This window comes from Plecotus auritus (assembly GCF_963455305.1).
Source record: "Plecotus auritus genome assembly, chromosome: 3".
NCBI classification, from domain to species: Eukaryota; Metazoa; Chordata; class Mammalia; order Chiroptera; family Vespertilionidae; genus Plecotus; species Plecotus auritus.
Genome location: NC_137772.1, coordinates 182,897,326 through 182,910,270, shown reverse-complemented (window position 1 = coordinate 182,910,270; position 12,945 = coordinate 182,897,326). Strand labels below are relative to the sequence as shown.

The window sequence follows — 12,945 nt, the reverse complement described above, 5'->3', positions numbered from 1 at the left end:
CTCGAGGGACACTGCATATTAGCCTTTTATATATATAGAAGATAGTAATTGATTCTGCAGTATATATTAAGCCACCTACTATGTGTCAGGCATATTTTAAGAATGGGGATAAAGCAGTAGACAAGATGGAATAAAGACTTTTTCATGGAAGAGACAACTATTTAAGTAAATACCTGTCAGATAATAAGTGCTTTGGAGAAGCAGGTTAAAGGGTTTCAGGAGAGCTGGATGGTGTCTGAGGAAAGGCAAGGGTGCTATTTTATATAGGGTGCTCAGGAAGGCCTATCTAACATCAGGTGACTTTTGAACAGAACCAAAAGGATGGAGTGAGCCAAGAGCCCATCTGGAAAGACCTACAGGTGTCTTTTTGTATTAGCTTGAAGTCTAGCACAAACAGGGAGATTTGCTGTAAATTTCAGGGAAGTGAAATGTACAAGTAATAAAGCTTTATACAATACTTGAACCAACTCTCAGTTTATCTCCAATGACCCTTAAACCCTGTACATACAACTTAATCTTTTTTCCTAACTAAAGTTCCTCACAGTATCTCTTCACATAATCAAAAGAGAGAGCTTTCCAGTTACATTGTGCAAACAACCTAGATAATTCAGGTAGACATTTCCACTCTGAGGCCCTGATTATTTGATTTGGCAATGGGCATACGGGATGAAAAAAGTGCCGAAGCTAGCTGACTTTGCTTCTGGCCATGCCTACACAGCGAAGAAGCTCAAAGGAAACTGGGCATTTACCCAAGTTTTGGAATGGTGGGTTTTTAAAGCTCTTAAAACAAAACACCCTCCCCTCTAAGAATGGCATATGCAACAACAAATTCAAATGAACTACATAAAGTATCAAATTTCTGCTTTCTTTTGTACTATGTAGCTCACAACCAGAAGCAGTACTGACTGGTTTAAGTTCTTTTTATTTTGTCTATTTATGCTCTATAGCAGGGGTGGGGAACGTCCGGCCTGCAGGCCATATAAGGCCCATGAAGTCATTTGCACTGGCCCTGTCAACGCATTATGGGTGAGTTAATGAAATGTTTGACCAAATATAGCAGGCTAATTTTTAAGTTGATAATTTTGCATGGCCCTCCAATGATGTTATAAATATCCAAATGGCCCTGGCAGAAAAAAGGTTCCCTACCTTTGCTCTACAGTAATGGTAAATAATGGATAATGATAGGAAATAACCCAAAATTTCAAAGACTGAAGAAGAAAAAGAAAAGACACACTATGGACAACAAACCTTTTTAACCAATTTCCACAAAACTATGCAACAGAATTCTCCAATGCTTAATAATAAAACTTTCAGATACATCATAGTTATTATTAGAAAAACTGAGTGTGCTTATCATATTTTATTGAAATTCTGAATTATCTTATCTAGAACAAAAATACATATACATTGTGGAAGTGAACTTATAGAAGGTATGGATAGGAACAGTTTTAAAGCATTTTATATGGTATGAAAGATATATCTAATTATGACTATAGAAGGATCAAAATAAGTGCTGGCTATATAAAATAATTTATAATTAACTAGCTTAAGATTGTATCACTAATCCAAAAAAATGGAAATTGGTATTTCTGTTGTTGAAAAGGACAAAGGGTTTAATCTCTCTCTCTCACACACACACACACACACACACACACTACCAAAGAAACACTCATTAATACAGTGTAGGGCAAAAGTAGGCTTATAGTTGTGAGTACACAAAACAGTTTATTCTTATATTATTTATTAACTAGAGGCCTGATGCACGAAGTGTATGCAAAGCAACTTTCATCTTTGTTGGGTTAATTTGCATACTCACTCCTGATTGGCTGGTGGGTGTCGCGAAGGTACAGTCCATTAGCATGTTACTCTTTTATTAGGTAGACTAAAGGCCTGGTGCACGAAATTCATGCATGGGGGGGGTGTCTCCCTCAGCCCAGCCTGCACCCTCTCCAATCTGGGACCCCTCGAGGGATGTCCGACTGCCCGTTTAGGCCCGATCCCGGTAGGATCGGGCCTAAACGGGCAGTCGGACATCCCTCTCACAATCCAGGACTGCTGGCTCCCAACTGCTAGCCTGCCTGCCTTCCTGATTGCCCATAACCACTTCTGCCTGCCAGCCTGATCACCCCCTAACCACTCCCCTGATTGATGCCTAACTGCTCCCCTGCAGGCCTGGTCACCCCTAACTGCCCTCCCCTGCAGGCCTGGTCACCCCCAACTGCTCTCCCCTGCTGGCCATCTTGTGGCCGCCATCTTGTGTCCACATGGTGGCAGCCATCTTTGACCGCATGGGGGCAGCCATCTTGTGTGTTGGAGTGATGGTCAATCTGCATATTACTCTTTTATTAGATAGGATAGAGGCCTGGTGCATGGGTGGGGGCCAGCTGGTTTGCCCTGAAGGGTGTCCCCGATCAGGGTGGGGGTTCCGTTGGGGCATGGGGCGGCCTGGGCGAGGGGCCTGTGGTGGTTTGCAGGCTGGCCACGCCCCCTGGCGACCCAAGCAGAGGCCCTGGGATCTGGGATTTATTTACCTTCTACAATTGAAACTTTGTAGCCTTGAGTGGAGCCAAGCCTCCTGCTTGCTCTGAGGCCACAGCCATTTTTGTTAGGATTTATTTATCTTCTATAATTGAAACTTTGTAGCCTTGAGTGGAGGCTACAGGGTGTGTGGAAAGCTTGGCTTCCTCCATTACCCGGGAAACCCAAGCCTCCTGCTCGCTCTGTGGCTGCAGCCATCTTGGTTGGGTTGATTTGCATACTCGCTCCTGATTAGCTTGTGGGTGTGGCTTGTGGGTGTAGCAGAGTGATGGTTAATTTGCATATTACTCTTTTATTAGATAGGATTATTATTGTATTATTTTCCATTCAAACAACTGTAAAGCTACGTTTCTCCCACCCTGTAAAGAGCTATTTAATTTGTTTTTATCTTTTTAATTTAAAGTACTTAAAAATAAGACTTAAAATTGTAATAAGGTTGTACATTTGTCAGATAAGCTTTGAAACCTTTGTGGTGATATGGTTGGGACTATTTCTTTTCATAACGTATTCTTATTTATTTATTTATTTATTTTAAAGAGAGAAAGATAAAGGAAGAGGAAAAAATCAACATCAATCGGCTGCCTCCTGCTGGGGATCCAGCCTATGACTCGGGCATGTGCCCTGACGGGGAATCCAATGGGTAACATATTGGTGCATGGGTTGATGCTCAACCACTAGGTCACACTGGCTGGGAGGGACTATTTTTTAAATGGACACACTCTAAGGTGACAACAGAAAACTGGACATTCATTCATTCAATAAATGCAGGAGCCCAATAGGTAAGGAAACAAGGGTAAATCATGTTTTTCATAGAATAAACTAATTTTCAATAGTATGCTAATTATACTTTCAAGTAATATGCTTGATATCTTTTTTTTGGGGGGGGGGGTCAACCTCTATCAGCTATCTTTTCAGGTGAAGTACCTTCAAATTTAAAGCAATTGTTAATCTGAAAAAAAAACAAACAAAAACAATCAAAACACTATAGAGTATCCCCAAAATCCGGAAACATAAGAAAAATAATGTATTTATAATGTTGTTTTTCCAGATGAATAATTATACCCATTGTTTAAATTTAGAGGCACTTTACCTGAAAGGTATCTGGAGGTTGACAAACAACAACAACCATATTGAGCATATTATTTAAAAACATAACTAATTTTACATTTTCAAAAACTTTCCTGACTTTTGGGACTCTCTGTAGATGTTAAGTGTCTGCTAAATGCCAGGCATTGTGTAAGGCGGAGGGTACCCAAAAGGAGAACAAACATGGCTTTTCCCACACATTAATTACCACAGACTCACAGGAGCAGAACAAAGATCTTCCTGGAGCTAGGTTAAAATGATAACTATAAGATTTTAAAAGCAGCATTAGGAATGAACATAGCTGTTAGGAATGAGTGAATGAATAAATGAATGAATGAACAAAAGAGAAAGAAAGGTAAGAAGGGGAAGGAAGGAAGAAAGGAAGGAGGGAGGGAGGAAGGAGGGAGGGAGGGAGGGAGGGAGGAAGGAAAAAAGGAAGGAAGGAAGGAACGAACGAGAGTGTTGAGCCTATAGGATTAGAAATATAACATTTTAGGACTGGAACACACTCTTAAGGATTATCTAATCAGTAGATCCTTGGTGCATCAAATTACCTGAGGAGCTCTTTCAAGTTCAATGTACAAGACTCCACCTCAAACCTACTGCCTTAAACATCTTCATATATTTGCATTCTGAAAAAGCTCTATAGGTGTTTACAATTCAAACCTTTGGTTAAAATGCACTGATCTAGCCTAATTCCCTCACTTTATACATGAGGAAACTGAGGGCCAGAGAAGCTGAGAGGCTGACCGGAAATCACATAGCTATTATACTACAGTCCAAGTTTTCTGATTTTCAGAAAAAGACTATAGAAAAACGGTCCTTTTTTTTTTTTTTGTATTTTTATACCACATCACTACCATCTATTCTTGAATGTCTGCTCAAAGAAGAAACAGGATAAATAAACAAATACTTGGCCAAAAGTTACTGAACCAAAGTTAAAAAGCCAGTGTCTACAGGCAACGCAAGCATATACATACAAAAAAAAAAAAGACCCATCATACACCATGGCAACCTGGTTGCTTCCTGCTAAACCAGCCAAATCAAACTAGTTTAAAACACTCCCACACACATATCGTTATTCCTATCAATGTCTCATTTCAGCACTGCAATGAATAATAATTTAGGTTTCTGTGGGTAAGGAGGGGGAAAGGAGAGTGTGATATTTTTTTCCCCTCTGGTTTATTCCTTTAAATTCAGAAGGTTAAAAAAATCCATTTCCAATACCTCAATATGCGGAACGCCTGGTCTGCCTTTAACATGTTTGGCAGTATTTGAGGACATGTTTTTGGCCATTAGCCTGCCAAGCTGTTTAAACTTATAGAAGGCCCACAAAGGGAACATACTAGTATATGATTAAGTTAGTTAAACACAAACATCTTCTCTGTATATTTTATTTCCTCCCTCCACATTCACAAGAACATAAAAGGCTGAAGCATTACAGAACTAGGTGAGGGGGGGGCAAGTTATTTATCACTTCGGCTCCTTTCTCAAGGCTTGTGTAAATAAGAACGAAGGCCACTCAATGAAATTATTCATATGATCCTTGCAATGAACAAAGCTAAGCATCAGAAAGCAGTTCAAAATTCCTCTGGAGCATATGTATTTCCTTACAAGAAACATCTGTGATTCTCTAATGCACTTCAGACCTAACTTTATCTCTTGCTAAAAATTATGTAATATGCATATACTTCAAGCACTGAACATACTTATTAATTACATAGTCACAGAAGAATTTAAAATGCCGTCTCTTTTGACACACATTATAACAAGTATTTCAACACGAGAGCACTAAGCAGTCTTCTTGCATAAAATCCAACCATGCCCTACATTGTTTGGAAGACATGTTTTAAAACAAAGCGAATGCCACTCTATCTAGCCCTTTTTCAGATCCTAACTAAGGAACCTAGATTATTCAAGTATGTAAGTAACAGTCGGAGATATCAGTTACAGTTAACAAGTTAAGAGTTTCTTCAGGAGATTACCATATTATTTGCTTATCAGTGAGATAAGCAAAAAAAAAAAAAAAAAAAGTATACATGCCTTTGGTGAAATTATAACATGGTTTTAAGTCAGTTTACTATTATTAGACTGACAGAATGGTGTGTGTGTGTGTGTGTGTGTGTGTGTGTGTGTGTGAGAGAGAGAGAGAGAGAGTGCATAGGTGTGTATCCAGAAGACAGCATTTTAATGAGGGCAGAAGAGCTGGCCAATATAGAAAAGGGTTTTAACAGACATTCTATTTCAACCATAGCTCCTGTAGGTTTTGTCACTATAGCAATGGGCCTGTGTGGGTCGGGTGTCTGGCAGACTGGGGTGCTCAGATGGTAAAGCAGCATAAACCTCATTTTACCTTGAGTTGAGCAAATTTCCTCTAAGAAGGTCTACTTAATTGAAAGACAGTTTCCAAGGAGAAAGGGAAGGTCTCAGCAGCGGCTGGTGGGCACTGCTTCACAGTACACTGCTATACTAAGGCCAGCCTCACACCTTCTCCTAGGTCTGATCAAAGGCCTCCACTATGGCTCATTAGTGGTCGTTCTTTGGATCTGGGCAGTAACCTAACCTCCAGGATCTCAATGATCCCTGCAGCCCGGGTTAATTTCAGCTGTCTCTACAGGGGCTACATGAAACATGGCATTTACAAATTTGGATTACACAGCACTATTTATTACACCATGGAGGAGTTCCAAAAATGCCAGAAGAGATCTTGGCATTTATGCAAGTCAACTACTGTTCAACCCAAAGAAGCACTATACTCTATTGGATGTTTTTGCCAGGATTGAAAGAGCCTATGTGAAAACATCTTAATTAGGACCATCTTAGCACCTTGCTATTGGATAGCCTCTAGCTCTAGGTGTTATGTTTCAAATGGGCCAACAAACCAGCCTGGAAACAGAACCCCCTCCAGTCCTATAACCAATCCCTTCACTCCATGTCCTGAGAGTGTATATTTTCTTATTTGCAGATTTAATAAGTCAAGTATATCTGGTAGCTATTAAAAGACTTTAACCACTACCCTTTTAAAAGGTTTCAGTGTTCAGAGATTTGAAGCCCACAGAGGGGGCAAATCTAGAGGGTTTGGTTCTCTCCCCCCCGCCCATCTCCCATTTTAAGAATATTCTTATTGTCCTTATTCTCCCCTTTTGATGCGTTTTTCACACATGTTCATGGGCTCACAAAAAGAAAAACAAAAAAAACAGAACAGAGGAATTTGAAGGAAAGATAGTGTACCCAACAATTTCCATTGATCGAAAAAGATAATGATAACGACAGATTCCTAAAAAAGAAGGGGGAAATGCTTGAAAATATTAGCTACTGATAATATGCTATCAGATAACCTATTCTCCTTTGGGGAAATCCAAACTGCTGTACAATGTCTCTTTCAGGTTTCCTTGAACAGTTCAGTTCTGCCTGCTCAAAGCAAAGGCCCATCCTAGAAACCCAGGGCCAATGTTGTATCACATTAAGTGTGTCTACTTTATATCAGACTTTTTTTTTTTTTTTAAAGGTAACACAAATGGGGGTGTGTGTGAAGGTAGTTCTAAAAAACGTCACAGGAAACCAAATAGCCTTTATTTAAATTAAAAGCAATCACACAGCCTGATTCTTGGAACATACTTCGAAATGCTTTTTGGCATGCAGCTGCTACATGCCGCCAATATTGTGTGTAATTGGAAACATTTCAAACAGAATTGTTACCGAAGTCAAAGACCATAATTGCGAGCTGTGGGATCTGAGCCTCAGATAAAAGAAGGGCAGCTGAGTGAGAGCACACTGCACGGAGGAGTCTCCTTACAGGTCTGCATCTGACTGCAATATTTTCACCGTGTTATTGACAAACCTTTCTTTCCAGAGACCCAAAGACAAAAGAAGGAAACAGAGAGGGGCATACACAAAGCAAAAGCTGGTGGGGGCTATAAATCAGGAATCGGGACAAACTCTTAGAAAGGAGATCATGACTTCAGCACCAGAGCAACTGAAATAACACAACTCATTTTTTTTTTTTCTCTCCTGAAGTGTAATCCACTAGAAATGAAAGGCATCTCTCCCAAGAGTTTACCCCCAATCTACCCAGTGAGAAAAGTGGAACTTCAGTTTAATTGGTCTGTTGTTTTTTAGGGTCACTTAGGACCAAACTTAGGGAGGAGGGGGATGGGAAGGGAGTTCAGTAAAGGTAAATGACAGCTGCTTGCTAGTTTACAGCTCTAAGTTTTAAAATGTTGACATTTGCTTCTGCCTTGCTGACGTTTTTATTTTTGTTTTAAATTTAAAATCTCTCTTTATAGGGAAATGAACCCGAAAGGGTCTAATCAGTTCAGGCTGGGCAATCATTCTTGTTCCTATAGAGAGGTCCCTTTAAAAGTGACCGAAATGCACTTAGAGTTTAGTTTAAACATGTGCACAAAACAGAGACGCGGGAAGAGTTATTACATTCTCGTGGAGAGGTTTGATCCCCCCTAGTAACTGGAAAGAGTTGGGGCCAGTAGACCACTGGCTCGGGAACGGTTCTTGGAAAAATCGTGTCATTCTGGCACGCAGGAAAGGGATCTGATTATTCTGTTGTGTCTCCGCGCCAGAAGTGTCATGACATCAGCGGGCTCCAACTTGCAAGGCATGTCTCTTCCCACCATCTCTCCTTTAGCAGAGAGGGGAATGGGGGAAACGAGGTATCGGTGGATCCCCATGCAGTCGGGCCAGGCCTTTCCCACTGCTCCACGATGCTGCTTCACCAACACACATGCAGTTAATGTCCTTGACTCCACGATGGCGCGGCCATAAATAAGGTGTGAGTACTAGTTACTGGGGAGCTGAGGCGCTGCACTTGATGTGTGTCCAGCGGTGGAGAAGTCCAGAAGCGGGGAGGGCTGCTGTTTCCCTGATGCCACCTCGGTCCCTGGCACCCTGGAGCGCTGGCTCCCGTGCTGCCTGAGGTTTCCAGGAACGGCACCAATGTACCACTTGGCACCCGGAGTATTGTGTCTTCCTCTCCCAACTCGTTTGCTCACACCAACCTTCTAAAGATATTAGTGGGAAATAGGGCACTGTTTTATTCTGTGGCCACAAGAAAAAGCAGTAATGGTTCCTTAAACCACCAACTAACCAACTTACCAACCAACCAACCAAGAAACATAGCTCATTCACTTTCCTAACTCCTCTTTATTGTGGAATAATTGCACTTGGATTTAAGCACATTGAATATTCTCACACAACTAAGAGTTCAAGAATTGATATTATTTTATACAAAATAAAGGGGAAACAAGAGGGAGCTATTTTTCTGAGAGGAAGGCCCCTATTCTGATCAAGTGACATCTTGAACATTTCCATCCTCAATGAAAATCACTTAGATTTTTAAAATTACTTTTCTTCTGTAAAAGGAAATAATTACTCTTTACAAATGACTTTAAGGAGGAAATTAACTGCAGTAACTAGAATACCAATGATAATCTTTCCTCAAAATAATTTCCCATAATGTTGGACAAGCCAAACTATAGGTATAGGCCACAAAAAGAGCTACTTAATTTTGGGATTTTTTTTTTTTTTTTTTGTAGTTCTTGTTCCATTTCCTGAGTATTATGAAGAGTCACTCATAATACTCAACTCTGTGTTTTGTTATTATTGTCATTATAAAAGATTTTAGAGAAGGTATCTTACAATGTCACTCTTTAAAACTTAGATTTAAGCTTAATTTTTAAAATACTTAATTTAAAAAACTTCAAATTTTAACCTTTTATCTTTTCTGAGTTATCAAAAGGAGAGGATATTATGAATAACCAGACTTTTACCCACATCTGACTCTTAATAGTTTAGCTATTAACCCTATAAGGATTTTTTTCTTCCCAGCTGATATTAGATTTTATTTGGGTGACCCAAGCTGACTCATTACAGCCTCCTTTATTATAAAACAAATGGTGGTTCCATGGATCTTGATTATAAAAACATGATTTATCATGTTTTAAAGTTTCATTGGTTTTGCTGGCAGAACTGATCACATCTGCCACTTTAGTAAAATATATCACTTTTCTTTTAAAAACCTATGAACCAACAGGCTCACAGAGTGATAAGTTACCAATTGTTACCAAATTAAGGAAGGAAAACCACTGGCTCACATCAACATGGCTACCTCTATGTACCATCCAATTCCCCCCCCCCCTTCTTTCCTCCCTCCCTCCCTTCCTCCATTCCTTCCCTCCCTCCCTGTCTCCCTGGGCTTATTCACAAGAATGAGTCACTACTGTTAGCCATGATGTATTAAAGCAGAGATTTTTCAAGTTCATCATCAAGTGTGCTAACACTTAACTGTGGGAAATGTGCATTTATTTCTAGCACCTTTTAGTTTTAATATGTAGAGCACATGCATTGTTAACCTTTAAATCCTTTGTATAAACATTTCTGGAAGAGCTTGTAAAATATCTCCTTCTGTGTTTCCTGACTCACCAGTTGATGGCATTTAAAAACCCTCTGGTACCAGCAGGTGCTGTATTTGGCTTTCTTCAGGCTCCAGCTGGGCTACAATGACAGATTTCTGTCCCAAACCCTCCCCAGCCACCTAAGCTAGGACCACATTGGAGGCCAACTGAACGGGGCCCCACCAGACAGCAAGATAAATGGCTGCTGTTTAAGTTTAAAATCCCCTGGTGGGAGTAAATATTGTTCCAGAGAAAAAGGCTTGACAAATATTGCATCATCCTTCCAGAGCTGTCTTGATTAAAGCAGAATCTTTGGATTAAGTTGGTGCTTAATTCAAAATGTATCTATCTTGCTGTCATGGGAATTTTTTTTTTCTTTCCTAGAGTCTGAAAACAGACATATTGTTGGGGATGGTCAAACAAGGCCGCAGCCTCCCAAGGGGCTAGAGTCCACTCTGGATAATAGAAGGCGGCTGCACATTGACACTTCCCTAAGGATAATGGAGGCAGCAAAGGCTTAGTGGGAAAAGGCCAGTTGTCACCTAAGTGACAGGCAACAGCTGAGCTCACACATCTGGAGCAGGATCAGGGCAAACATGCAGCAAACGCACACCCGGCTACACCTTGGGCCCGGCTGAAGGGGCAGATGGAAGTTCCTTTCACTCCCAAAGTGCATTAAAACATATCTGATGCTGAAGCCCATCAATTATATAACATCAACTGCAGACACAGCCTTCTGAGGTACTGATTAAAATGAGTAGGTAGACCAAACTGTCCCGCGTGCACAGAGACAATTTCATTAAGTATAATCTGTCCTTCATAAAGTTCATCCTAAAAGCCCCACATATATATACACAGGCTTTTTACGGCACCGACGCCTCTGAACTCCTCCGGAGAGGCAAGGTGTTCTCTTTATGCAGGTTCCCATGGCGTGTTCTTCACCTCGTCCATGGCTGCAGTTCGGCCTCCCATCCGCCTTCTCACATCAGCAAGCAAACGTGTTTGGCTTGTGGTTCTGCATCCTCCCTGGGCAAACTGGAACTCAGTGCGGTGCCAGCCGACCTCCCCGCCCCCCGCCCCCCCCCCCCCGCCCCATCCCCACCTCGCTCTTCAGCCTCCTGAAGACAATCTGTGGACAATTTTCCCCAAGTCCCAAAATAACACGGCGCTGCCGTTCGTTTTTCTTAGAGGGCAATGAAAATTTAACAGCTTTCTGCTGCATCCTGAGTCCCGGTCCTGCTAATCATTAACATGCCCAGTTTCTTTAACTTTTTCTGCCTGAAGGAAGGGAGACGCTCCCATTCTTTCTCACATACGTGCTGCATCCAGAAAACCTCCTCGCCGGGCAGGGAGGTGGGGCGGGGAGCTGAGGCACCCCTGCCAAAAAGCAGTCGGTTCTCTCCCCGCCCCCGCCCCCCCCCCCAAGCCTCGAGAGAGAATGGGCACCCTCCCTCCCGACGCCGGTAGGTGACAGGCGATCCTAAGCGGCGGACACAAGCCAACGCACCCTCGCCTCCCTGCGCCAGCATCGCCCCAACTCTGGGGCCACTGCACGGGCTTCCAGGCAGGAGCGAATCCAGGGGAGAGTTGGTTGTGATGCAGCAAACAGGAGCCATGCGGGCAGCCTCTCTGCAGCCCTCTCGGTGCTGCAGCCCATGTCTGCTTTCACACAGCCCACAAACCGACTGTGACCTTCTCCCTGATTTTCTGCCACACCGACCCAGTCTAGGTGTCACAGACCCCGCAGTGACACCGAGGGTGCCGGCCTTCCTCTGCAGGGCTCGCTCCCCACGCTGCGCCCGCAACCCCTCTGCAGAGCCCGCCGGCGCCGGGCTGCTACTCACCCCGCGCGGAGGACGGAGAACTCGGCTGGACGGTCCTCGGCGCCGCGCTGGGTCTGCGGGGCTGCGGTCCGTGGCGTCAGGGGTGGGCGAGGGCAGGCAGCGTGCGGACCATCCAGAGCCCGGACAGTCGCCGTGCCGGCCGCGGCGCCCCTCGGGGAAATGGGCGCAGGGGGCGCGAGCAGGCACGTCCGGGGCGCGCTGTCGGGCGGCGGCGGCCGCTGGAGGTACGCGGCGCTGGCTGCCGGCTGCTGCGAGTGCTCCCCGGCTCAGCCCCGCGCAGCGCGCCGCCGCGCACCCCGCCCTCGGCCGCCGGGCCAGGCGCGAGCGAAAACGCGGAGCGCGGATGCCGCGCGGGATCCAGGCTCTCGGCGCACCCACGCTCAGCCAGGTTCGGCCCGAAAGGCGAGGTGGTCTCCCGGCTCTCGGAGGCGAGGCAGGCGGCGAGCGTGGCCAGCTGGGCAGGACTGGCTCTGCGCGCAGCGGCTGGACTGAGCAGGGGGCGGGTTATCTGCTAGAAGTTCACCCAGGCGCAGCCCGTGTTCCCAAGGGCAGTTCCATCGTCTCCTCTGCCCCGCCCCCGTTTATGCGCCCCCCGCCCCCCCCCCCCCCCCCCATGGATTGAAAGATGTTTAGGGAGAAAAAGGACAAACCCAATTTTCTGTGATCAGACGGTTTGGGGTTTGCCTATTTGGGTTTCTTTTCCATTGGTTGTGTGTATGTGTGTGTGGGGTGGGGGTGGGGGGGCCGCGGGGGGGTCTGGGCGTAGGTAGTTAATTAAACTCTTAGATTCCTTCCTGTGCGCCTGGCCTCGCTGGAGACCCACTTGGACTCCATCCTAGGCTGGGCTGTCACTTGCTTCGGAGCAAAAAGCTGAAGATTCAGCCTCTAGTCCGTTTCCTTCCCCTCCTGGATGGCCCTGTTCATCTCCAAGAAAGCCCCCAAGTGTGAGGAGTGAGTGTATTCAGAAACCTCAGCCACCCCAACGACAGGAGCCAGGCCCAAGTTAGCATGGTGCACTTCCAGTGGTGGTCAAACTATTAATTTGATCATGACGATCATTTTTCATTGGT

At 44.1% G+C, this 12,945-nt stretch overlaps 1 protein-coding gene across 1 annotated transcript in view; it reads right to left on the bottom strand.

The window, feature by feature from the left end:
• Window positions 1-12,143, bottom strand: part of PRICKLE1 (prickle planar cell polarity protein 1) — a 105,617-nt gene extending 93,474 nt beyond the window's left edge. Inside the window, exon 1 of the mRNA XM_080660666.1 lies at window positions 11,876-12,143. The gene's annotated coding sequence lies outside the window, so the exon portion shown is untranslated. The remainder of the gene's footprint in view (window positions 1-11,875) is intronic.
• Between the last annotated feature and the right edge of the window lie 802 nt (window positions 12,144-12,945).